The 25,191-nt window shown below is 45.5% G+C and overlaps 1 protein-coding gene across 6 annotated transcripts in view; it reads left to right on the top strand.

The window, feature by feature from the left end:
- The first annotated feature begins 334 nt into the window (after positions 1–334).
- Positions 335–25,191, top strand: part of LOC126187852 (uncharacterized) — a 240,019-nt gene continuing 215,162 nt past the window's right edge. For 2 of the 6 annotated variants that reach the window (XM_049929171.1, XM_049929214.1), the window contains exons 1-2: positions 335–373; positions 1,381–1,518. The gene's annotated coding sequence lies outside the window, so the exon portion shown is untranslated. Of the gene's footprint in view, positions 386–1,380; positions 1,519–25,191 lie in introns of all 6 variants that reach the window. The other 4 variants (XM_049929179.1, XM_049929197.1, XM_049929205.1 and 1 more) reach the window with 4 other exon arrangements.

Genomic DNA, 25,191 nt, shown 5'->3' on the forward strand with positions numbered 1-25,191 from the left:
GCTTAGTGTTCTCTAACGTTAAACATGTTTTCAAGTGTATTTAACCGGAAAATATTCATTAGACATTTCTGTTGTCAGTGTTGTTTCCTCCGTCCTTCCTTCGAATTATCCTACAGAATGATTCACTTCCGTAATTAAATTGAGGAGATATAACTTTTTCCCGTTTATTGTTTTTGTTTTTATTCTTTCGGTTTGTTCGTGTCTTAATACAAGCATTATTCTTTTCTTTGATACAGTATTTTGTATCCAAGTCAATCTAAATTTGTGAATGCAATTGTGAAACGGTGGGCACTGGCGAAGTGTTACTTCCACGTTGTCTATACTTTGGTTACATGTTGTTTACGGGTGCTATGCGTCAATTTCAAATGTACGCGTAAGTGCTAATGTAAGCAAATACATAGTAAATAGAGTGGGAAGTAATTAAGAAAGATAAATTATTATAACTACCACAGTACTACCGACATTGAACGTGAAAACATGTCTGAAATCATGAGTGAACGTGTAGTTAATTTTTTGCAGTTGTCAAGATACATTCAGCCTGATATGTGCCTGATTTCGTGGTGATTTTTTGTGAGATTAAATAGATCGGTAATGAGACGATAGTCTGCATCAGACAGTAGATATCGGTTGTATTTGATTGATTATTGTGTCTATATTTCATGATATGCTCTGTTTACATCGCGAACAGTAATATTTTTGGAGAAGAATGTGTATTTATTGCAGCATTATTGTAAAGCAGAAAAAGTAACGTTAATATACATCTGATTAGGTGATAGCAATAACTCATTTCTTTAGACGAAAACGATTAGAGTTAATACATAGTGCCTCTTCGGGCCTTGTTAGTATGTACATTATGTGCATCAAAATACGTCTTGATTTTTTCTGTTATTTATTTCTAAATTTACCGTATAGTAGTTTCAGACATACGGAAAAGTGCATTAAATGCAACGGATATATAACTATAGCCGTACGGTTCTGATTTATCTGCTACTTTACGCTCAATATTTGTTGGATTCGCCTACTTTCAAACATATTGCCACTTTCTGCCCTAATCCATGTGTCGCTGCGGTGGATAGGTTATCACCAAAACCCAAATTTCAGGGAAGTAGAGGCCTATAGATAAAATACAATACCAATTTTTCGTTAAGTTACATTAAAGCGTTCAGTACTTTGCATTGTAACCAGCTATTGTTTCGAATTACCACTGTACCGTGTGTGAATGTTTTCATGTAATAAAACGTTATATACACTTGTAAGTACTAGAACATTTAATAAATAAAAATTTTGCATGGGATAGTTACACACTATTCCAACACAATCCATTAGTGTCAAGAACACACGTCTAAATATTATTCTATTTTTTCCCCTATTCTCACACAGTAAACAGAACCACTGGATGACTATTATTTGCAACTGAAGAATTAAGTAAGTGCACAACAGATTGCCAGAGACAAACAGGGACAAATGACACTCTTGAAGCGACTCGAAGTGGATTCCTGGTGCTAGAAAACTGAAAACGTAAGGGACCATTTAGATATTTTTTATTATTTTTTTCAGGAAGCGTGATATTGTTGTCTAGTGCTATTGCTCAATATGATTTAAAAGAGCCTAAAAGAGTGTTGATAGGATGTCAATATGCCTGTTATTAATAGAGTTCCTCCAACTTGAGAGACAGCATATTGTGCTACATGGAACCAGTGGTTCATTTTGGAAGATCAAAGCACATGTCTGGGCATTCCATAGTGTGTTGCGAGTTTGTGAAAGTCGGTGTTTGTTTACGCAGGCAATCTCATACAGTAGAGTTGCCTTATAAGTTGCTTGTATCGTCTTAGTACTTCAATTTATTGTATTTCAAAGGATCATGTGCTGCAAAAACAATTATTTGTCATTTTTTGAACAGTATTTTTATAGTTACTGTTGTTTTGGTACTTTTTGTAAAAAATTTGAAATCAAGTCGTCATAATAAAATGAAATAGCTCAAATATACATACACACAGAACATATAAGTATGTGAATTGGTTGGGTGGTCAGCCATGGCCTTGCTGGAGGAACCTCCCTGACATTTATGAAAAGGAAATCAAGATGGACAGACCCCATCCTTGCAAATATGAAGTCAATTCGAAAGAACTATACTGCCTCATTAGATTGGTCCCTACTTGTCAGTGTTCTTTTGATCATTCACAATTTGCACCAAATATGTATAATAAAACCAGAGTTTCACAATGCACTATTGCTTGCACTAAGGACACCCACTGATGTCTCCAGGACCAAGTATATGCACATTTCCATGTCCTTCCTTCAGTCCATCTGGAAAACTGAGTCACCATCACCCCTTAAGTGTGAGTTGTAAAGGTCAGGAGAATGACAAGACATTAGTATTATGCGCTATATATCAAGGCGTATTCACTTGTAAAAGCATTACATTGGTATTATGATGGTAATACGACAGGGTGTTGTAGTTCTGTGTCTTCATTATTATTCCGTACTGTGAGTCCTCTATCTCATCTTTAATTTTGTAGTGTGCATTACATAAGAAATGTATTTTAGGTACTTTTTAACTCTTTGGCGATTTATTACATTGTTTTATTATCCGGTGGAAAAATGCTGTTTCAGATTTTTTGTTCATTTTTCCTTGGTACTGTAAATAAGTCCAAACTGGCTTTTGTTCCATGATTATGTATAGAGCTGTTAGTGAACTATGTGGTAATGTTTTCTGTGATGTGGAAACAGATTGATAGGTGTACTCATTTGGGCAGCAGATTCCTCGACTTGCGCCATAGGGTGGTGGGGTTTCAGGCTCCGCTGGGTAGGTCTGGAGTCCACTACACACAGCAGGCGGCTACACAGGTAGCAGGGGTTGTGTGGCATGGGCTGGGCGGTTTTTTAGGTTAGATGGCCTTGGGTAAGTACAGAAAGGGCAACAGCCTCAAAGGGTGCGGGACAAAGTCAGGACTTGCAGGGACCAAGCAGCAATTGGTATTGTAACTGTAAACTGTCGAAGCTGCGTTGATAAAGTACCGGAACTTCAAGCGCTGATAGAAAGCACCGAAGCTGAAATCGTTATAGGTACGGGATGCTGGCTGAAGCCAGAGACAAATTCTACCGAGATTTTTACAAAGGCACTGACGGTGTTTAGAAAGGATAGATTGCATGCAACCAGTGGTGGCATGTTTGTCTCTGTTGATAGTAGTTTATCCTGTAGTGAAATAGAAGTGGATAGTTCCTGTGAATTATTATGGGTGGAGGTTATACTCAACAACCGAGCTAGGTTAATAATTGGCTCCTTTTACCGACCTCCCGGCTCAGCAGCATTAGTGGCAGAACAACTGAGAGAAAAATCTGGAATACATTTCACATAAATTTCCTCAGCATGTTATAGTCTTAGGTGGAGATTTCAATTTACCGGATATAGACTGGGGCTCTCAGATGTTTAGGGACAGAGCATCAAGTGACATTATACTGAGTGCACTATCCGAAAATTACCTTGAGTAATTAAACAGACTCGTGGAGATAACATCTTGGACCTACTGATAACAAACAGACCCGAACTTTTCGACTCTGTAAGCACAGAACAGAGAATCGGTGAGCATAAGGCCATTGCAGCATCCCTGAATATGGAAGTTAATAGGAATATAAAAAAAGGGAGGAAGGTTTATCTGTTTAGCAAGAGTAATAGGAGGCAGATTTCAGACTACCCAACAGATTAAAATGAAAATTTCTGTTCCGACACTGACAATGTTGAGTGTTAATGGAAAAAGTTCAAGACAATCGTAAAATGTATTTTAGACAGGTATGTGCCGAGTAAAAGTGTGAGGGACAAGGAAAACCCACCATGGTTCAACAACAAAGTTAGGAAACTACTGCTAAAGTGAAGAGAGCTTCACTGCAAATTTAAACGCAGCCAAAACCTCTCAGACAAACAGAAGCTAAACGATGTCAAAGTCAGTGTAAGGAGGGCTATGCCTGAAGCGTTCAGTGAATTCAAAAGTAAAATTCTATTTACTGACTTGACAGAAAATCCTAGGAAGTTCTGGTCTTACGTTAAATCGGTAAGTGGCTCTCGAAACAGCATATCCAGACACTCTGGGATGATAATGGGATTGAAACAGAGGATGACATGCGTAAAGCTGAAATACTAAACACCTTTTTCCAAAGCTGTTTCACAGAGGGAGACCGCACTGAAGTTCCTTCTCTAAATCCTCGCACAAACAGAAAATGGCTGACATCGAAATAAGTGTCCAAGGAATAGTAAAGCAACTGAAATCACTCAACAGAGGAAAGTCCACTGGACCTGACGGGATACCAATTCGATTCTTCACAGAGAACGCGAAAGAACTTGCCCCCCCCCCCCCCCCCCCCCTTCTAACAGCTGTGTACCGCAAGTCTCTAGAGGATTGGAATGTTCCAAATGATTGGAAAAGAGCACAGATAGTTCCAGTTTTCAAGAAGGGCCATCAAGCAGTTGTGCAAAACTATAGGCCTATATCTCTGACATCGATCTGTTGTAGAATTTTAGAACGTGTTTTTTGCTCGAGTATCATGTCATTTCTGGAAACCCAGAATCTACTCTGTAGGAATCAACATGGATTCTGGAAACAGCGATTGTGAGAGACCCAATTCGCTTTATTTGTTCATGAGACCCAGAAAACATTAGGTACAGGCTCCCAGGTAGATGCAATTTTCCTTGACTTCCGGAAGGCGTTCAATACAGTTCCGCACTGTCACCTGATATACAAAGTAAGAGCCTACGGAATATCAGATCAGCTGTGTGGCTGGATTGAAGAGTTTTTAGCAAACAGAACACAGCATGTTGTTCTCAATGGAGAGATGTCTACAGACGTTAAAGTAACCTCTGGTGTGCCACAGGGGAATGTTATGGGACCATTGCTTTTCACAATATATATAAATGACCTAGTAGATAGTGTCGGAAGTTCCATGCGGCTTTTCGCGGATGATGCTGTAGTATACAGAGAAGTTGCAGCATTAGAAAATTGTAGCGAAATGCAGGAAGATCTGCAGCTGTTTGGCACTTGGTGCAGGGAGTGGCAGCTGACCCTTAACATAGACAAATGTAATGTATTGTGAATACATAGAAAGAAGGATCCTTTATTGTATGATTATATGATAGCGGAACAAACACTGGTAGCAGTTACTTCTGTAAAATATATGGGAGTATGCATACAGAACGATTTGAAGTGGAATGAACATATAAAATTAATTGTTGGTAAGGCAGGTGCCAGGTGAGATTCATTGGGAGAGTCCTTAGAAAATGTAGTCCATCAACAAAGGAGGTGGCTTACAAAACACTCGTTCGATCTATACTTGAGTATTCCTCATCAGTGTGGGATCCATACCAGGTCGGGTTGATAGAGAAGATCCAAAGAAGAGCGGCGCGTTTCGTCACAGGGTTATTTGGTAAGCGTGATAGCGTCACGGAGATGTTTAGCAAACTCAAGTGGCAGACTCTGCAAGAGAGGCGCTCTTCATCGCGGTGTAGCTTGCTGTCCAGGTTTCGAGAGGGTGCGTTTCTGGATGAGCAATCGAATATATTGCTTCCCCCTACTTATACCTCCCGAGGAGATCATGAATGTAAAATTAGAGAGATTCAAGTGTGCACAGAGGCTTTCCGGCAGTTGTTCTTCCCGCGAACCATACACGACTGGAACGGGAAAGGGAGGTAATGACAGTGGCACGTAAAGTGCCCTCTGCCACACACTGTTGGGTGGCTTGCGGAGTGTGGATGTAGATGTAGATGGTGCATAAGGATACATAATTGTCACATAATTCTTTAAAATTAGCTCTACTGCTACTATTAATTATTTCACTGGTCTGTGTTTCAAAACTTTTTTTTTTGAGGTGAATTCAAAATGTAACTCATGTTGCTCAGTCAGGTCACATTTCATCACTGCCTCAATATTTAAGTAGTAGTACTAGTAATAGTAGTAGTCCGTCAGGTATATAATCCATCCAAATGTTTAAAATTTTTAAGTTTATTATCGCAATCAAAATTATTTCCAAATTGTATAGCTACATTAAATGTATCATATCCAAATAAATGTAATTAAGAAGGATGAAAATATACTTCTAATTATCTGTGTTTTGTTTAAGATGTTGAAAATGACATTAGAGGTACAGCCATAGCTGGCTACTCTGTATAGAGAGATGGAGGTGGCATCTCGGTGGGAGAGAATTGTGGGGGTTGAGCTGATCTTGCTTCTAGATTGTAGCAACGTGACTTGAGCTCTCTGACTGAAAGCAACGTTGTTACAAAATGAATCGAAAGTCCAAGAATCATTTCGACTGATTTCTCTTGTTGTGGTAAAGTTATCATACCACCTAGGGAGTTAAAAATTACTCCTTTTGTAAGGAAAATGTATGATGCATACTTTGGACTTAGTGATTAGGACAAGCCCTTCGCACAACACATATGCTGTAAAAAGTGTGTTGAAAGTTTATGGTGTTAGAGCAAAAAGCAGCAGAAGTGTCGTAGTTTGGATGTATAAGTTGGGGCAAATTCCATGGGTAAATGCCTGGAATTCATAAATGCCTAGGCATTTTAAAGATTATTTGATGAGCGGCACTTATAAAAAAAAATTTAAATTGATATTTGGTATTGGGAAAGGTGCTTTGCAACAATGTTTCTGTAGTGGTTAGGCAACCAAATTGAAAAGTCTGCATGAGTGTTAGGGAAGATTTATTAGGGGAATGAAATTCGACTGTAAACGTAACTATACACACTCCTGGAAATGGAAAAAAGAACACTTTGACACCGGTGTGTCAGACCCACCATACTTGCTCCGGACACTGCGAGAGGGCTGTACAAGCAATGATCACACGCACGGCACAGCGAACACACCAGGAACTGCGGTGTTGGCCGCCGAATGGCGCTAGCTGCGCAGGATTTGTGCACCGCCGCCGTCAGTGTCAGCCACTTTGCCGTGGCATACGGAGCTCCATCGCAGTCTTTAACACTGGTAGCATGCCGCGACAGCGTGGATGTGAACCGTATGTGCAGTTGATGGACTTTGAGCGAGGGCGTATAGTGGGCATGCGGGAGGCCGGGTGGACGTACCGCCGAATTGCTCAACACGTGGGGCGTGAGGTCTCCACAGTACATCGATGTTGTCGCCAGTGGTCGGCGGAAGGTGCACGTGCCCGTCGACCTGGGACCGGACCGCAGCGACGCACGGATGCACGCCAAGACCGTAGGATCCTACGCAGTGCCGTAGGGGACCGCACCGCCACTTCCCAGCAAATTAGGGACACTGTTGCTCCTGGGGTATCGGTGAGGACCATTCGCAACCGTCTCCATGAAGCTGGGCTACGGTCCCGCACACCGTTAGGCCGTCTTCCGCTCACGCCCCAACATCGTGCAGCCCGCCTCCAGTGGTGTCGCGACAGGCGTGAATGGAGGGACGAATGGAGACGTGTCATCTTCAGCGATGAGAGTCGCTTCTGCCTTGGTGCCAATGATGGTCGTATGCGTGTTTGGCGCCGTGCAGGTGAGCGCCACAATCAGGACTGCATACGACCGAGGCACACAGGGCCACCACCCGGCATCATGGTGTGGGGAGCGATCTCCTACACTGGCCGTACAGCACTGGTGATCGTCAAGGGGACACTGAATAGTGCACGGTACATCCAAACCGTCATCGAACCCATCGTTCTACCATTCCTAGACCGGCAAGGGAACTTGCTGTTCCAACAGGACAATGCACGTCCGCATGTATCCCGTGCCACCCAACGTGCTCTAGAAGGTGTAAGTCAACTACCCTGGCCAGCAAGATCTCCGGATCTGTCCCCCATTGAGCATGTTTGGGACTGGATGAAGCGTCGTCTCACGCGGTCTGCACGTCCAGCACGAACGCTGGTCCAACTGAGGCGCCAGGTGGAAATGGCATGGCAAGCCATTCCACAGGACTACATCCAGCATCTCTACAATCGTCTCCATGGGAGATTAGCAGCCTGCATTGCTGCGAAAGGTGGATATACACTGTACTAGTGCCGACATTGTCCATGCTCTGTTGCCTGTGTCTATGTGCCTGTGGTTCTGTCAGTGTGATCATGTGATGTATCTGACCCCAGGAATGTGTCAATAAAGTTTCCCCTTCCTGGGACAATGAATTCATGGTGTTCTTATTTCAATTTCCAGGAGTGCATTATTAATGAGGTCAGTTCTTGGGGTAGTAATTACCGTAATAAAAAAAGAAAACAAAACTCAAGTTTAAAAAGTAATTCTTGAAATAAACTATAGTTTATATTAAGTAGGCAGGCTCTATTTTGTAATCTTACTTAAACTGTACTCCTGAAAAAACATCAGAGTTAAAAAAGTTTATCCATAATGATTTTAATTAGGGATGAGTCTTGTGCCGATTCCTAATTCACAAGTCAAAGAATCGCCGATTCTGTAGGAATCAACTAGTACCGGAATCAAATGATTCCAGTGTCTTCAGTATCAATTCTTTGAAATTAAATCTTTTTTATGTTAGTATTCTCATTTTATCTTCATAGCAGTGCAGTCATACGAAAGTAGACTTTACAAAGCGATGACCCAAGGACAAAATTTTTTGATACGAGCTTAGCACTGTGTGTGTGTGTGTGTGTGTGTGTGTGTGTGTGTGTGTGTGTGTGGGCGCAAGCGCGCGCGCATATGCCCTTCCTTGGTACAGCAAGTTGGAATTCTAGTAAAAAAAAAACTCTATCCATTTTCCTAACCTCCCCAGTTCCTTTCACTTCAGTCCTCTTCCTTCCCCTACAACCCTTCTGCTGGAGGAAAGAGCCACTGGCTCTGAAAGCTTTAAGTAAAACTTTTTTTTTTTTTTTTTTTTTTTTTAATGTGTGTGTTCCTGCCACCATTTGGTGAGTAGACTTTTTTTATCTGTCTGACAATTACGTTGAATGGTGGCTTTTCCTAGATTCATCAAGCAGAAGTTTGAAAGCTGAACCGCTCGCCATGTGCAATGTGATAGCTTCTCTTTGTCGCTCATTCAATGCAGTTGATTGAAACCTACTGTAGTATGGAAGATCTCTGAACTGCTCTGAAATATGATCATCACAAATGGAAGATAGGTGGAGACAAAGTTAGTTTTTGAGCTTAACACAGTGTATGCTTAATGTTCTAACCCAAGAAAACACAGATTAATTGCTCGAACAGTACACCTTCGTGGAAGACAAGGTACAATACATTTAGCAATACCCAAGTGGCTCGCAGAGCCTTATGCTCTGGCCAACAGGGATGCACCCGGCAGGCTCTGCATGCAGCTGCTGTCATATTAGCAGGTCGGGTGGCCTCTAGTGGCCAAATCAAGCACAAACTTCAAGCACGAACTATGAAATGGCGCACCCACATAATTGGTAGTTACAGATCTCCTCTGCCTTTGTTTGAGCACTGTCCTCATGTCCATTTCTTCTGTGATCGACATAGCTTGTTGATTCGTGACGCTCTATCACTGGTACATAGTTGTGGAAGTGATAAGAGCACAGACAGGTGCGGTGGTTGCCTCCCAGTGAGGGTCCCTATGGTAGGACAGGTGAGACTGGTGCAGTGTCCATTTTCACCTCTCAGTCCATCCCCAAGGAAGGAGGTTGCGGCGGGTGGAACAGGCGGTACCAGCTGCGATAGTGGCGGCAGCAGCGGAGGCATTAGCTGCCACAGCATGAAAGCTGGGATCCCACTATGGCTCCCGACAGCTGAAGGGGTCACCCACAGCAGAGGAGAAAGCTGTGTAAACATCGGCAGCAGTGGTGGAGAAGATAAGGACACCGGCTGCAATGTAGGAGACATGCAGGCAGATGGAAGACATGGGGTATGAGGGGCACACAAGGGCGGGAGAGGTGCACCAGGTACATAGTCCCATACACAATATCATAGTTGGTTGACGTGTTATTATGCCCCTTCCGTGCCACACCAGGAGTGTTGAAGCACTGGTGCCGGTGGATGGCCTGGTGTTGCCCGAAGCAGATGGAGTAGAGTCTGGTGCTGACGACTGTGCATCGATTCTGCTGGGCTCTTATCGCCAACAAGGGTGAACCTATAAGAACTGAGGAACTGGTCAAGAGCTGTTTCTGGTTACACATCCAAAATGTATTTTTTCATCTGAATCTTAAATGTTTGTGCTAGTAGATCTGCTTTTCCATTTGTTTGATGGTAGAAAGGAGGAGCTGTGGCATGGCGAACACTAATTTTTTTACAAAAATCTTCAAACTCCTGATATATGAACTGGAGCCGTTGTTGATAACTAACATATGTAGAAGACCTTCCATTTGCAAAAAATTTTGACAAAGCAGTCAACACAATACATATGGAAACTTAGAATAAGCATCAGTTACAAGGCAGTAGAAATTGAAAAAAAATTTCCCACAAAATGTACATGAATTTGTTCCCGAGGTTGCTGTGGATCTGGCCATGGTTACGAAGAACCACAAGGAGCCACCTGATGGGTGGCACGCTGTGGCAGACTGCAACAACTCACGTTTTTTCCCCAACCATGCCTGGCGAGAGAACACGTCTATGTGCTAACACCTTTGTACGTGACACAATCCAGTGGTCTACATGTAACAAATGCATAACCTTACACCGAAGGGCTGATGGGACTACAACCCGAGGAGCGGTGTCTGCTGTAACTCATGGCAGCACTCTGTCCCAAACAGAAAGAAGATTTTGTAGTGCAAAATAATTTCTCAAAGGATCAAAAGCATGGCCTGAATGTTTGTCTGACCAGTTGTGTTGCGTAAAAGAAACAACTTTACTTAAAGCAGGGTTCACTGATACTGTGGCTGCAATTGTAATGCTACTCGTGGCAAAATATCAACAACATTTTGAGCTTCCACATCTAAATGAAAACAAAGTAATTATTCTTTATTAAACTCTGAATCTGGACTAATCAATGTGTTGTGTCGCAGGTTGAAAATGAATATCTTAATTTTATCGAGATCGGAAAATAACCCACTGCTGTAAGCGATGTGCAGCGTTGTCTGGCAAAGACAACGAAATGTTAAAAACAGACATCAGTGGTTTTGTAGCCTATGATGAGGAGAAACTTAGACCCTTATAGAAAAGCGTGAAATTCTTTTAGGGCATGCACTATTGTCAAACCCTATTTCTCTATCCGAGAATAATGCTGTTTGCACTGAATTTAAGGATTTAGAGGCATATGCAACAGGGCATTCAGAACCGTCTGCATACGCATGAGCAAGGCTGATGCCGAGGTCAAACTGAGACACGTCCGTAGCTAACTTAAGTTGCTCTACCAGCTGAAAAGTGACCAAACAAGAAACCAACTACAGTTTAGATTTCATCAACTTGAATGCTTGCTTGCAAGTCAGGGATTAGTGGTAAGGAACATCTTTCCATAATAATGCGTGGAGTGGTTGGGCCACAGCAGCAGTGTCCGGTATGAATTTGTTGTAGTACACAATTTTGCCTAAAACTGCCTGTAACTCCTTGACAGATGAGAGTGGCAATGTGGCAATAGCTTCAATATGTTGGCACAGTGGTTTAATGCCAGTATGCGACACTTCATAACTCAAATAAATAATGGAGGGTTGAAAAAACTGTGTCTTGTCCAAATTGTACTTAAGCCTTGCAGACCGTAAGACAGAAAATAGAACACAAAGGTTCTGTAAATGTTTCTCTTTAGAGACACCAGACAATATGTCATCTAAATAGATGGTGCAGCCTGGAACTGATGCAATAAGCTGCTCTAAAAAGGATTAAAAAAATAACTGGTGCACTTACCACTCCAAAAGTAAAATGCTGGTATTGATAAAGCCCGGTGGACTATTGGTAACTAGAAGTCATTTAAATTTCTCGTTGAGTAGCAGCAGTAAATATGTCTCTGTTAAGTGTATTTTTGAAAAATAACGGCTCCCTGGTAATTCTGCTAACAGCCCATCAAGGTGCGGCAAAAGGTAGGTATCAGTGATTGACTGTGTATAATATATTTTTTAAAAATCACCACAGGTAGGTTTTTTTTACTGTCACCAGTGGAGCTGGCCATTCACTGGAAGAAGGAAGTCTAATAACATAAAGTACTTGAAGATGATCTAATTCTGCCTTTACTTGCTCCTATCAAGGTGCTGGTACCATTTGGTCCCTGAAAAAAAACAAGGGCAGGCAGACTTTCATCATAATATGAGCCTGAAATTCTGTTGCACAACCCAGTCCTGGAGAAAATAGAAAGGGAAAGTCAGCACAGAGGGCATCTAATTGTTGATATGGAACTTAACCAGAAACCAAATGCACTTGACCAGAAACCAAATGCACTTCATCATCGATGGAGGATTCAAAGACTTTAAAATCATCCAGACCAAACATTTTCAGTGTAAGCATTGTTCAAAACTAGGAATGGTGAACAACCACATTCTTGTAAGTCACAGATGCAGAAAACTGCCCATGATGGGAACCTGTTTTTGTTATGACTTGCCAGCCTCCATGACACTGGAGTCAGAGGGGGAGAACCAAGGTCCACGTAAGTCTGAGAATTCACCAATGTTGCTGCTGCACCCGTATCCACCTTCATTTTCAGCGACTTGTTAACTACACACATTTCATTGTATAACTTGCTTTAAGACACTGCCACTGCTGACACACTGTTCACATTCATGTTAATTTTGTCATACTCAGGTTTGGAAAGGATTACAAACAGAAGCAATATGTCCTTTCTTATGGCACCTATTACACATTGCCCAGTTCTTGGGACACATGGTCCATTCTTGTTGAGTGAAGTAGTATGGACGTAAAGGCGGCAGAGCACGAGGCTGAATGTCAATTACTTATTTTCCCTTGTGAACTAACTGAAGGGTGGAAAGGATGATAGGAACTGATTTCTGAAACTTCGGGCCAGGCTTCTATCCGATTACCCCCCCCCCCCCCCAGGGGGTCCATAACTCTTTCGTGGATACGTGCGTAGCGAGCACGGGACCCCGAGCTAATGTGGCCTTCCTTCCTTTCCGGGCTGCATACCTTCCCTTTCCGGATCCTTCCCCATCCCCCATCTTTGCCCCTCCTCCCCTCACCTCTGGCTCTTTCCTTCCCTTTCTCCCTATCTGGGAGTATGGTTTGTGCCTACGTCCGGAGACGGACGCTCGAACATGTAACACATTCTTCGCCTTCTTTGCTTGTATGTCTTCTTCCTTCCTTTGTCCTTCTCTTTTCTTTACCTCTTCTCTTTATCCTTTTCTCCGCTGCGGCATTTCAGACCCCTCTTCTTTCCTTTCCTTTCTCTTTCTTCCTCCCTGTGCGTGTCTGAAGGCCGACCCACGCATTTTTGTGCATAGCCGGTGACGGGGTAACGCGTAATTCCCCGCCCCGGGTAGACAGGTAGGACACGTACGTACCCCCTGGTAACGGCCAGGCCCAGGGAGGGGTGATTACGCGCGCTGACACCTTCCGAAAGTGCCGATTGGTCCCTCCGTCCGTTTGTCGGGAGGTGTGAACAATCACCTAAGGCGGGAGTGCCCTCAGAGAGGGCCCCCACAAGGGAGGAGCGCGCCATCGGAGACGCCGGTAATCATGGGGGATTCTTCCGCAATGGTTTCCTCACCTTCCACTATGTCTGCTCACAAGCGTAAGTATACTGAGTCTCAGCCACAGACGGTTCTTCCATCGTTGCCACAGTTCCTTGTTGTTTCTCGGTCTGACGAAGGTCACGACTTCTCCACGGTCAACCCTTTCATTATTCAGAAAGGTGTCGACGCAATTGCAGGTCCTGTAAAGTCTTGTTCCCGATTACGGAATGGCACCTTGTTGTTAGAAACAGTCAGTGCCCTCCAGGCACAAAAATTGCTGCATACTTCACTGCTCCACACCTTCCCTGTCCGGGTTGAAGCGCACCGCACTTTAAATTCCTCGCGTGGAGTCGTTTATACACGCTCCCTCGATGGATTGTCTGACGAAGAAATTCAGCACTACCTGTCTGATCAGGGCGTAACGGCTGTTCATAGAGTTATGAAAAGGGTTGACACAAACATCATTCCAACCCGCACTGTCTTCTTGACATTTGACAAAGTTCAACTCCCATCCAAAATCAAAGCAGGCTATGAGATAATTTCTGTTCGCCCTTACGTCCCAAACCCTACGCGTTACTATCGGTGTCAGCAGTTCAATCACACCAGCCAGTCCTGTTCCAATCCAGCCAAATGTGTTACGTGTGGCAAGGATGCCCATGAGGGTGCTTGTCCACCTCCATCCCCTCGCTGCATCAACTGTATGGGTGACCACGCTGGTTCCTCTCGAGATTGCCCCGTTTTTAAGGACGAAAAGCTCATCCAGAAAATCATAGTGAAGGAAAAGGTGTCGACCTTTGCTGCTCGAAAATTATTTGCCAGTCGACAGCCCACCGTGCCTCAGACAGGAAAATACAGCACTGTCCTTGCTTCTCCTCGGCCAACAAAGGAGGCGGCCACGCAGACTTGCGACTTCACCTTTAGTGCCACAGTCGTCAGATCGGCCAGCGCAAAGATCGCCCGTTCAACCTCACCACTTTCGCCTGCCCACTCTATGGCTCACCCTTCATCGGGTTCTGCTAAATCTCGAGCCCAAAAGTCAGACACCAAGACTTCGAAAAAAGAGCATACTCGTGAAGATTTTTTACGTACCCCAACTTCACAACCATCGGTTCCTCCTTCATCTAAACATCATAATTCCAAGAAGGCTACAAAGAAACCCAGTTCATCTCCTTCTCCGCCAAGGCGTGCCCCACCTACAGCACCACCTTGCGAAAATCGCCCTCGGCCGTCTTCTGTGTCGCCGAGGCGCACTGCTGGCGGCCGATCAACCGGCCGATCGCTGGTGGCAGGAGCTGCTCCTGAACAACCTATGGATCAGGATCTTCTGCCTTCGACTGAATGCCGTTCCATGCTGTCGGTCGCAAGCTCTGAGCAGTCGTTGAGTTGACAGCAACTTTGGTCACTTCCCTCCATTTTCTGTTCACCCTATGTCCATTATCCACTGGAATATCCACGGCATTCGAGCCAATCGGGATGAATTGTCGATCCTCTTACGATCCTACTCGCCGGTCATCTTCTGTCTTCAGGAAACAAAGCTGCATCCCCATGACCGCTTTGTTCTCCCTCATTTTCAGTCGGTCCGATATGATCTCCCCTCTGTTGAAGGAACTCCAGCACATGGAGGACTCATAATTCTTCTCCATGAAACTCTCCATTATCACCCAATCCATTTAAACACTTCCTTCCAAGCTGTCGCCATCCGTCTTTCCCTTTCTGGATACACGTTCTCTCTTTGTACTGTATACATTCCATCGTCCACATCAATGGCACGAGCTGATCTCCTTCATCTTCTTGGTCAGCTTCCACCCCCCTATTTGCTGGTTGGGGACTTCAATGCCCACCACCCGCTTTGGGGATCTCCACATCCTTGTCCGCGTGGCTCACTCTTGCTAGACGTCTTCCACCAAGCGGATCTAGTTTGCCTCAACACTGGGGTCCCGACATTTCTGTCTGCCTCCACGACAAATTTATCTCATTTGGACCTTGCGGTCGGTATTGTTCCGCTAGCTCGGCGCTTCGAATGGTTCGCCCTTGATGATACACACTCGAGTGACCACTTTCCATGTGTCCTTAGACTGCAGCCTCAACTGCCATATATGCGCCCGAGACGCTGGAAGTTTGCCCAGGCCGATTGGACACTTTTTTCATCTCTAGCGACATTCGATGACCGTCACTTTCCCAGCGTCGACGATGAGGTCACACACATTACCGACGTTATTCTTACAGCTGCGGAACGTTCAATACCACGCACCTCCGAATTGCCCCGGCGCCCCCCAATTCCTTGGTGGAACGAGGCATGCCGTGACGCAATACGTGAGCGGCGACGTGCTCTCCGCATTTTCCGCCACCATCCTACTTTGGCCAACTGTATCCGCTATAAGCAGTTCCGAGGGCGATGCCGTCGTGTCATCCGCGATAGCAAGAAGGCAAGCTGGAAATTCTTTATTAGCTCGTTTAACACCTTCACTCCCTCCTCGGAAGTTTGGAGTCGGCTTCGACGGTTCTCAGGCGTGCCTAGTTTCTCCCCGGTCTCTGGGCTCACTGTCGCGCATGATACATTAGTGGACCCCGTCGAAATTTCTAACGCCTTGGGTCAGCACTTTGCTGAGATTTCGAGCTCTTCAAATTACCTGCCAGCGTTTCTCCCGAAGAAACGTGCAGCAGAAGTGCGACCTCTTGCGTTCTCCTCTCAAAATCGCGAAAGCTACAATACTGTTTTCTCCATGCGGGAACTCCAACATGCACTCTCTTCTCCTCGCTCCTCTGACCCAGGACCGGATGGTATCCAAGTCCAAATGTTGCTGCAACTATCAACCCATAGTCTGCGTTACCTCCTTCGCCTTTATAATCGAATTTAGACCGACAGTACTTTTCCCAGACGATGGCGGGAAGCTATCGTCGTTCCTGTTCCGAAACCTGGAAAGGACAAACATCTCCCCTCTAGCTATCGCCCCATTTCTCTCACGAGTAGTGTCTGTAAGGTTTTGGAGCGTATGGTGAATTACCGTTTAGCTTGGTGGCTGGAATCCCGCAGTCTTTTAACACCAGCCCAATGCGGATTCCGAAAGCATCGTTCTGCAGTTGACCATCTTGTTGCTCTCTCCACTTGTATCATGAATAATTTTCTCCGGAAACGCCAAACAGTAGCAATATTTTTTGATCTGGAGGGAGCATACGATACCTGTTGGAGGACAGGTATCCTCCGCACACTGTTCTCTTGCGGCTTTCGAGGTCGGCTGCCCCTTTTTCTTCACGAATTTATGGCAGAGCACACATTTAGGGTGCGGGTGAACACTACTCTCTCCCGTCCCTTCTCCCAAGAAAACGGGGTACCCCAGGGCTCCGTGCTGAGTGTTGTACTGTTTGCCATTGCCATCAATCCAATTATGGATTGTCTCCTTCCTGATGTCTCGGGCTCCCTCTTTGTGGACGATTTTGCGATCTACTACAGCTCTCAACGGACCAGCCTTCTTGAACGACGTCTTCAAGGATGTCTCGATCGCCTCCACTCTTGGAGCATCGACACCGGCTCCCATTTTTCTCCCAGTAAGACCGTTTGTGTTAATTTTTGGCGACGTAAGGAGTTTCTTCCACCCTCCTTACATCTAGGTCCTGTCAACCTTCCGTTTTCAGACATCGCTAAATTCTTGGGTCTTATGTCTGACAGAAAACTGTGCTGGTCCTCCCACGTTTCCTATCTTTCGGCTCGCTGTCTGCGATCCCTCAACACCCTCCGTGTCCTGAATGGTACCTCCTGGGGAGCAGACCGAGTGGTCCTTCTCCGCCTCTATCGCGCCTTAGTGTGCTCGAAATTGGACTATGGAAGCATAGTCTACTCCTCTGCTTGGCCGTCTATTCTTCGGCGCCTCGACTGTATCCACCACCGTGGATTACGTTTAGTGTCCGGAGCTTTTTACACCAGCCCTGTGGAAAGCCTTTATGCTGAGACTGCTGAACCTCCGCTGTCCAATCGGCGAGCAGTCCTTCTGAGTCGTTATGCAAGCCATCTGTCTTCCATGCCTGCTAATCCAGCCCATGACATTTTTTTCGACGCCTCCTTTGATGTAGGGTATGCAGGCCGCCCCTCCTCCCTACTACCACCGGGAGTCCGCTTTCGTCAACTGCTCCATTCTCTTTCCTTCCGCTTTCCTAAAACCTTCTTGACAACTTGGGGTACAGCACCGCCTTGGCTCCGTCCCCGGCTCTGCCTGCTTCGAGACCTTTGTCGATTTCCCAAGGATGGTACCCCTTCACTTGTTTATCGTTGGGCATTTGCTGCTCTATGTGCACAAATGACGGACGCCACATTTATTTACACCGACGGCTCGAAAACATCGTTAGGTGTAGGGAATGCCTATATTGTTGGCGACACCCCAAATCACTTTCGGATTCCCGACCAGTGTTCGGTTTATACTGCGGAGCTTTACGCTGTTCTCCAGGCTGTCCACTACATCTGCCGCCATCGGCGGATACAGTACGTTATCTGCTCAGATTCTCTCAGCCCTCTCCTCAGTCTCCAAGCTCTTTATCCTGTGCACCCTCTGGTCCACGGGATTCAGGACTGTCTGCGCTTGCTCCAACTGGGGGGCGTCTCGGTGGCGTTACTCTGGCTCCCGGGACACGTTGGTATCTGCGGAAATGAGGCGGCCGATATTGCAGCCAAGGCTGCAGTCTCTCTTCTTCGGCCAGCTATTCGATCGATTCCCTTCGCCGATCTACGGAGCGTTTTATGTCGTCGTGTTGTTCATTTATGGCACGCGCATTGGTCGACACTTCCCCAAAATAAATTGCGGGACGTGAAAACTCTTCCTTGTGCTTGGACCTCTTCCTCCCGACCGCGTCGTCGGGAGGTGGTAATTTTAACTAGACTCCAGATAGGGCACTGTCTTTTTAGCCATCGACATCTTTTAAGCGGCGATCCTCCCCCACTCTGTCCCCATTGCTCTCAGCTGTGGACGGTAAGACACCTTTTAATTGAGTGCCCCTATTTTAATCTGTTACGCGCCCGTCTACAGCTGTCGCCTGATATATCGTCAATTTTAGCAGATGACACGCGCTCGGCCGATCGCGTTCTAGAGTTCATTAGTGCCAGTGAAATGACGTCAGTCATTTGAAGCTTTTTTTTGGGACAACCAACCCCTTTCTGTAGTGGATTTTTAAGTTTTCCTTCTGCTTTTAGTTTCTTCAATTTTATGACTTCGTTCCCATTGCTGCTGGTTTCCGTTTTCGGTTTTTTACTGTTTTTTAAGTCACAGACCGGGCACTAATGACCATAGCAGTTTGCGCCCTAAAACCAAACACAAAAAAAATAAAAAAATAAAAACAAACACTATCCGATTACCTGCAGCCCGTGGAACTTCAAATGACTGAGCTATGTTCAGTAATTCCGTAAGCATAAGAATTTCGCACTGTAGAGCTCGCTCTCAAATGTCCCTATTAGGAGCAAAAAGTGTGATACATCACAAACCATTTGATTGGCATAGGATTCTTTATGAACATTTGTCACAAAATTCAAACAACGTCTAAGTCCATGTAGTACTGCTGCTCGTGCCCTGCACGACTGTTTGGCCGCTTTTGGCAGTGTTAGAATTCCACATGAGCAGAAATAACTTGAGCACTTTCACAGTGGTAGATGGAAAGAAACTCACACATCTGATCAAAAGAGACTTGAAGGTTCTTGTAAGGTGGTGAGTTGACCCATCAACTGATATCCGCGTAGTGAAATCAGTCTTGCACATGTTTAAGTCTGTTACTCCAAATGATGGAGATGGAAATGTTGTTGCAGCCTTTTTTCATAAGCATCGTAGTCTTCTGCTGCACTGTCATACGCAGGGAAGGATGGTGGATATGTTGTTGATCAGACCACAGGTTCTGCCAATGTAATCATTAAACTGGAAATAGCAATTCTCAGCACCTGCTGTTGCCCGAGAAGGGATTTAAGCACTGCCTTGAAATCTAAAGTCAAAGGACTAATGACTGATGTGGAACACATGGAATCGAATACTGCACACGTTGCCAAAAAGTATTCTAAACCCGGAACATAGTAATTTATTGCTCAAACAGTACACACACAATCAACCCAAGTTACAGTACAACTAACAATACGCAAGTGGTTGCAGAGCCGTGTGCTCCGACCTATGTATTCATTACCGAGTGCCCCAGGAGAACCGGGCAGAACTTGAGAATCTTTTCATTGGAAAACACTTGAGAATTTTTAAGAATACTAGGAATTTTTTGTTGTTTTAGATTTCAGGTAAATGTTTATAATTTTGACTGGTACGAACTGATACTCTAACAAATAATTTCACTTTATGCCACGACTGTAGAATAATAGTGTAGTAATAAAACATACACAAGAGAATGACACCCAAAAAACATTGCAAAGAAAATTAGCCATTTACAACAGCAACAAAACACGATGCACACACAAGCATCTACCAATAGCAAAATGTGTCAAACATATTATGACGAAAACTATGCAATACTCAACAACAACAGACCACTTTCAATGAACTGGATGTCACAAGAGTTTACATTTCGAACAGGTCATGGGAAAATATTGTGAATGATGGTTTGAGAAGTGTTACTTCGACTAAATTTCCTTTTACACAAGATAAATTGTGTTACATGGCGGATTGTATGATGAATTTGTAAAATCAAGGAGTTTTTGACTTGCATTCAAAAGTTAACGCTTTGAGGACCAGCCACGTAGAAAAATTTCAGGGCCAGAAGGCCAGCCATTTATGTCGTTATTTACAATTTTACCTGTACATTTATGTTTGATATATCTTAAGGGATAACTCTTTAGAGGACAAGTTTAGGGAGGTGGAGGGATTGTCCAAAATGAGATCTGGGTCAGTCTTGATCAAAATAGCATCCTCTGCCCAGTCTTATACGTTACTTGCTTGTGACAAGCTGGGGGATGTTTTTGTAACCATCATGCCCCATAAGAGCTTAAATATGGTCCAGGCTATCATATTTTACAGGGACCTTCTTTTGAAGTCAGACGATGAGCTGCGTGTCAGTTTAGAGCAGTGGGGTGTAAATTTCGTCCAGCATGTCCACCGGGGTCTGAGGGATAGTCAGGTTGCCACCGGTGCTTTCATCTTGGCCTTTGAAGGTGACACCTTACCAGAGAAGGTCAAGGTGATGCTCTACCATTGTAATGTCAAGCCCTATATCCCTCCCCCAATGCTGTGCTTTAAATGCTGGAAGTTCAGCCGTATGTCTTCCCACTGTACTTCCAGCATCACATGTCGAGATTGCAGATGCCCATCACATCCCAATACTCCATGTGCCCCGCCTCCCATCTGTGTCAGCTGCGGAGAGCACCATTTGCCTTTCTTGCCAGACTGCAGGATTCTCCAGAAAGAAAGGAATCGTGGAATACAGGACCCTGGACCAACTTACATACACAGAGGCTAAGAGAAAATTTGAATGCCTGCATCCTGTATGTATGCCATCGTCTTACGCTGCCGCTGCAACAGTTCTGGCCCAATCAGCTCCCCCAACCCCAGTCACCTCTCAGAGCTGGAAGACTACACCTGTCCTCCTGATGGTGGGAGGAGGGGGCATTTCCCTCCCTTTTGCTCTTACACCACCTACTTAGGGAGCGACATCCCCCCCCCCCCCCCCCCAACCATCGGGGACATCAGTCCCCACCTCTGTGGCGGAGAAGCGTAAGTCTTCTTCGGCTTCTCTCGCTAGGAAGGAGTCACTCCCTTCCCAGGTTTCTGCTAGTGGGAAAGATGACACCTGCCAGTGGCTTAAGAGCTCAAAAGCAGCTGGTTGTAGGACTTCATGCTCATCCTCAGTCCTGGAGACTGAGCCAGTGAAGTCATCCCAGCCAGGGAAACCCAAGGAGCAGCGAGAGAAATCCAAAAAGAAGACCTCTAAGACCAAGGAAATTGCAGAGGCACTCACACCACCGCTGCCTACAAGCCCTGCATCTGAGGATGGGGTGGAGATTCTGGTGTCCGCTGAGGCCCTAGATCTCGCCAGACCCTCAGACACAATGGATATAGACTGCTCAGGCAATAAGTCGGTGGCAGCAGGTGACTGAGGCGTAAACCGCCTCATTGAATGTTCCATGCCTTCCCAGCCTCACAATGATGTCGTCCTCCAGTAGAATTGTAGCGGTTTTTTCCACCGCTAGGCTGAGCTACGGCAACTGTTATGCTTTACACCTGCTATATGCATTGCCCTCCAGGAAACTTGGTTCCCGTCAATGCGGACCGCCCCCCCTCCCCTCTCCCTCTGTGGCTGTAGGGGATATTACAAGAACTGAAGCAACTACAATCGAGTGTCAGGTGGAGTTTGCGTTTATGCCTAAACTCAGTCTGTAGTGACACTGTGCCCCTTCAAACCCCTCTTGAAGCTGTGGCTGTCAGAATAATGACGACACAGGAAATACCCCTGAATGTATTAGCTGCACTCATCGATTGACTCCCTAAACCTTTCTTACTTTTGAGAGATTTTAACGCCCATAACCCCTTGTGGGGTGGCACCACGCTTACGGGCCGAGGCAGATATGTCAAAAGTTTACTGTCTCAGTTCGACCTCTGCCTCTTAAATACTGGGGCCGCCACATATTTCAGTGTGGCTCATGGTAGTTACTCGACCATTGATTTATCAATTTGCAGCCCGGGACATCTTCCATCTATCCACTGGAGAGCACATGATGACCTGTGTGGTAGTGACCACTTCTCCATCTTCCTGTTATTGCTCTGGCATCAGGCCCACGGACGCCTGCCCAGATGGGCTTTAAACAAGGCAGACTGGGGAACTTTCACCTCTGCTGTAACCATTGAATCTCCCCCACACGGTAACATCGATGTGATGGTTAAGCAGGTGACTACAATTGTTTCTGCGGCAGAAACCGCGATCCCTCACTCTTTAAAGTGTCCCTGGTGTAAGGCAGTCCCTTGGTGGTCAAAGGCAGTCCCTTGGTGGTCACCAGAAGTTGCTGAAGCAATTGAGGAGCGTCAGCGAGATCTACAGTGACATAAGTGACACCCTTCCGTGGAGCATCTCATAGCCTTTAAACGGCTCCGTGCCCGCGTTCGCCAACTTATCAAACGACAGATCCAGGAATGTTGGGAGAGATATGTATCGATTATTGGGTGCCACACAACACCTTCCCAAATCTGGGCAAAGATCAAAGTCTTTTCGGGCACCAGACCCCAACAGGTGTTCCTGGTGTTACCATAAGTGGCGTGTTATCTACCAACGCAAATGCGATTGCCGAGCGCTTTGCTCGAGCCTCTGCGTTGCAGAAATCCCCCTCGTCTTTCGCACTGTTAAACAGCGGCTGGAAGGGAAAGTCCTCTCATTCACTACATGCCACAATGAATCCTGTAACGCCCCATTTACAGAGTGGGAGCTCCTCAGTGCCCTTGCACATTGCCCCGACACAGCACCTGTCCCAGATCAGATCCATGGTCAGATGATTAAACATCTCTCATCTGACTACAAACGACGTCTCCACGTCATCTTCAACTGGATCTGGTGCGATTATGTCTTTCCATTGCAGTGGCAGGAAGGCACTGTCATTCTGGTGCTTAAACCCTGTAAAAACCCGCTTGATGTTGATAGCTTTCGGCCTATCAGCCTCACCAACGTTCTTTGCAAGCTGCTGGAATGTATGGTGGGTTGGGTCGGGTCCTGGAGTCACGTGGCCTACTGGCTACATGTCAGGGCAGCTTTCACCAGGGTCGCTTTACCACTGACAATCTTGTGTTCCTCGAGTCTGCCATCCGAATACCTTTTTCCAGACACCAACACCTGGTTGCCATCTTTTTTGATTTACGGAAAGCATATGATACCACCTGGCGACACCATATCCTTGCCACATTATACAAGTGTGGTCTCCGAGGCCCGCTTATGATTTTTCTCCAAAATTTTCTGTTGCTCTGTACTTTCCATGTCCAAGTTGGTGCCTCCCATTGTTCCACCCATATCCAGGAGAATGGGGTCCCACAGGGCTCTGTATTGAGTTTCTCTCTATTTTTAGTGGCCATTAACGGTCTAGCAGCAGCTGTAGGGCTGTCCGTCTCACCTTCTCTGTATGCAGATGACTTCTTCATTTCTTACTGCTCCACCAGTACTGGTGTTTCTGTGCATCGCCGACAGGGAGCCATCCATAAGGTGCAGTCATGGGCTCTAGCCCATGGCTTCCAGTTTTCAGCCATGAAGACGTGTGTCGTGCATTTCTGTCACTGTCGTTCCGTTCATCCGGAACCAGCACTTTACCTTAATGACATCCACTCACTGTCGTGGAGACCTATCAATTCTTAGGTCTGATTTTCGATGCTCGTTTGACTTGGCTTCCTCATCTTCATCAGCTTAAATGAAAATGTTGGCAGCACCTCCATGCCCTCCGCTGCCTGAGCAACACCAACTGGGGTGCAGATCGCTCCACGTTGCTGCAGTTCTACAGAGCCCTTTTCCAATCCCACATTGACTATGGGAATGTGGTTTATGGTTCGGCGGCATTCTCAGCATTGCGTTTGATTGACCTATTGCACCACTATCGAGTTTGACTGGCAACAGGAGCTTTTAGGACGAGTCCAATGACCAGAGTACTGGTGGAGGCTGGAGTCCCTCCATTGAAGATCAGATGTGCGCAACTGCTCGCCAGTTACATTGCACACATTCATAGCTCTCCTGAACATCCTAATTACTATCTTCTTTTCCCAACCACGGCGGATCACCTCCCGCATGGGCGGCCCAGGTCAGGGTTAACGATTGTGCTTCACATGCGATCGCTTCTGTCTTAACTGGAGTCCATGCCTTTACCACCTCTCCTCGAGGTCGATTCACGTACACCTCCATGGTGTCGCCCTAGGCCAAAGCTTCGCCTGGACCTTTCATGTGGCCCTAAGGACTCCATTAACCCTGTGGCTCTCCACTGTCACTTCCTCTCGATTCTTGATCTGTTCCAGGGCTCTGACGTGGTTTACACCAACGGCTCGATGGCTGGTGGTCGTGTTGGCTTTGCCTATGTTCATGGTGGTCATATTGGACAGTATTCCTTACCCGATGGCTGCAGTGTATTCACTGCAGAGCTGGTGGCCATATCTCGTGCACTTCAGTATCTCCGTTCATGCCATGGGGAGTCTTTTCTTTTGTGTACTGACTCCTTGAGCAGCCTGAAAGCTATCGACCAGTACTACCCTTGTCATCCTTTGGTAGTGTCCATCCCGCCAGTCCCCCCTTCCCCCGCCCCTCCCTCTTTTAAAACAACCAACCACAAGCTTTCAGAGAGCATTACAAAATTCTATTTCCTCTGCAGCATGTTAAAATTGGTCTGATGAAATCCTTTATAAAGGCAGTGAACAAAGAAAATAGGGCTTTTACTCTCTTAAAACATTTATTTCCATGTATTGGTGAGGCCAAACTTAATGTAGGTATTTTTGATGGACCTCAGATCAGGGAGCTTATGAAAGATCCAAAATTTGGTGAGAGTATGGAGGATACAGAGAGAAAGGCTTGTTTAGCATTGAAACCAGTAACAAGCAACTTTCTTGGCAACTATAGGAGGCCAGAGTTTGAAAATGCTATTGAGGAACTACTTCAAAACTTCCAGGTTTTTGGTGCTTGTATGTCAATAAAAGATGCACTTTCTGAGCTCACATTTAGATTACTTTCCAGACAAATGTGGAGATTATAGCAAGGAGCAGG

Source organism: Schistocerca cancellata, chromosome 1, assembly GCF_023864275.1.
Source record: "Schistocerca cancellata isolate TAMUIC-IGC-003103 chromosome 1, iqSchCanc2.1, whole genome shotgun sequence".
Taxonomy (NCBI): Eukaryota; Metazoa; Arthropoda; class Insecta; order Orthoptera; family Acrididae; genus Schistocerca; species Schistocerca cancellata.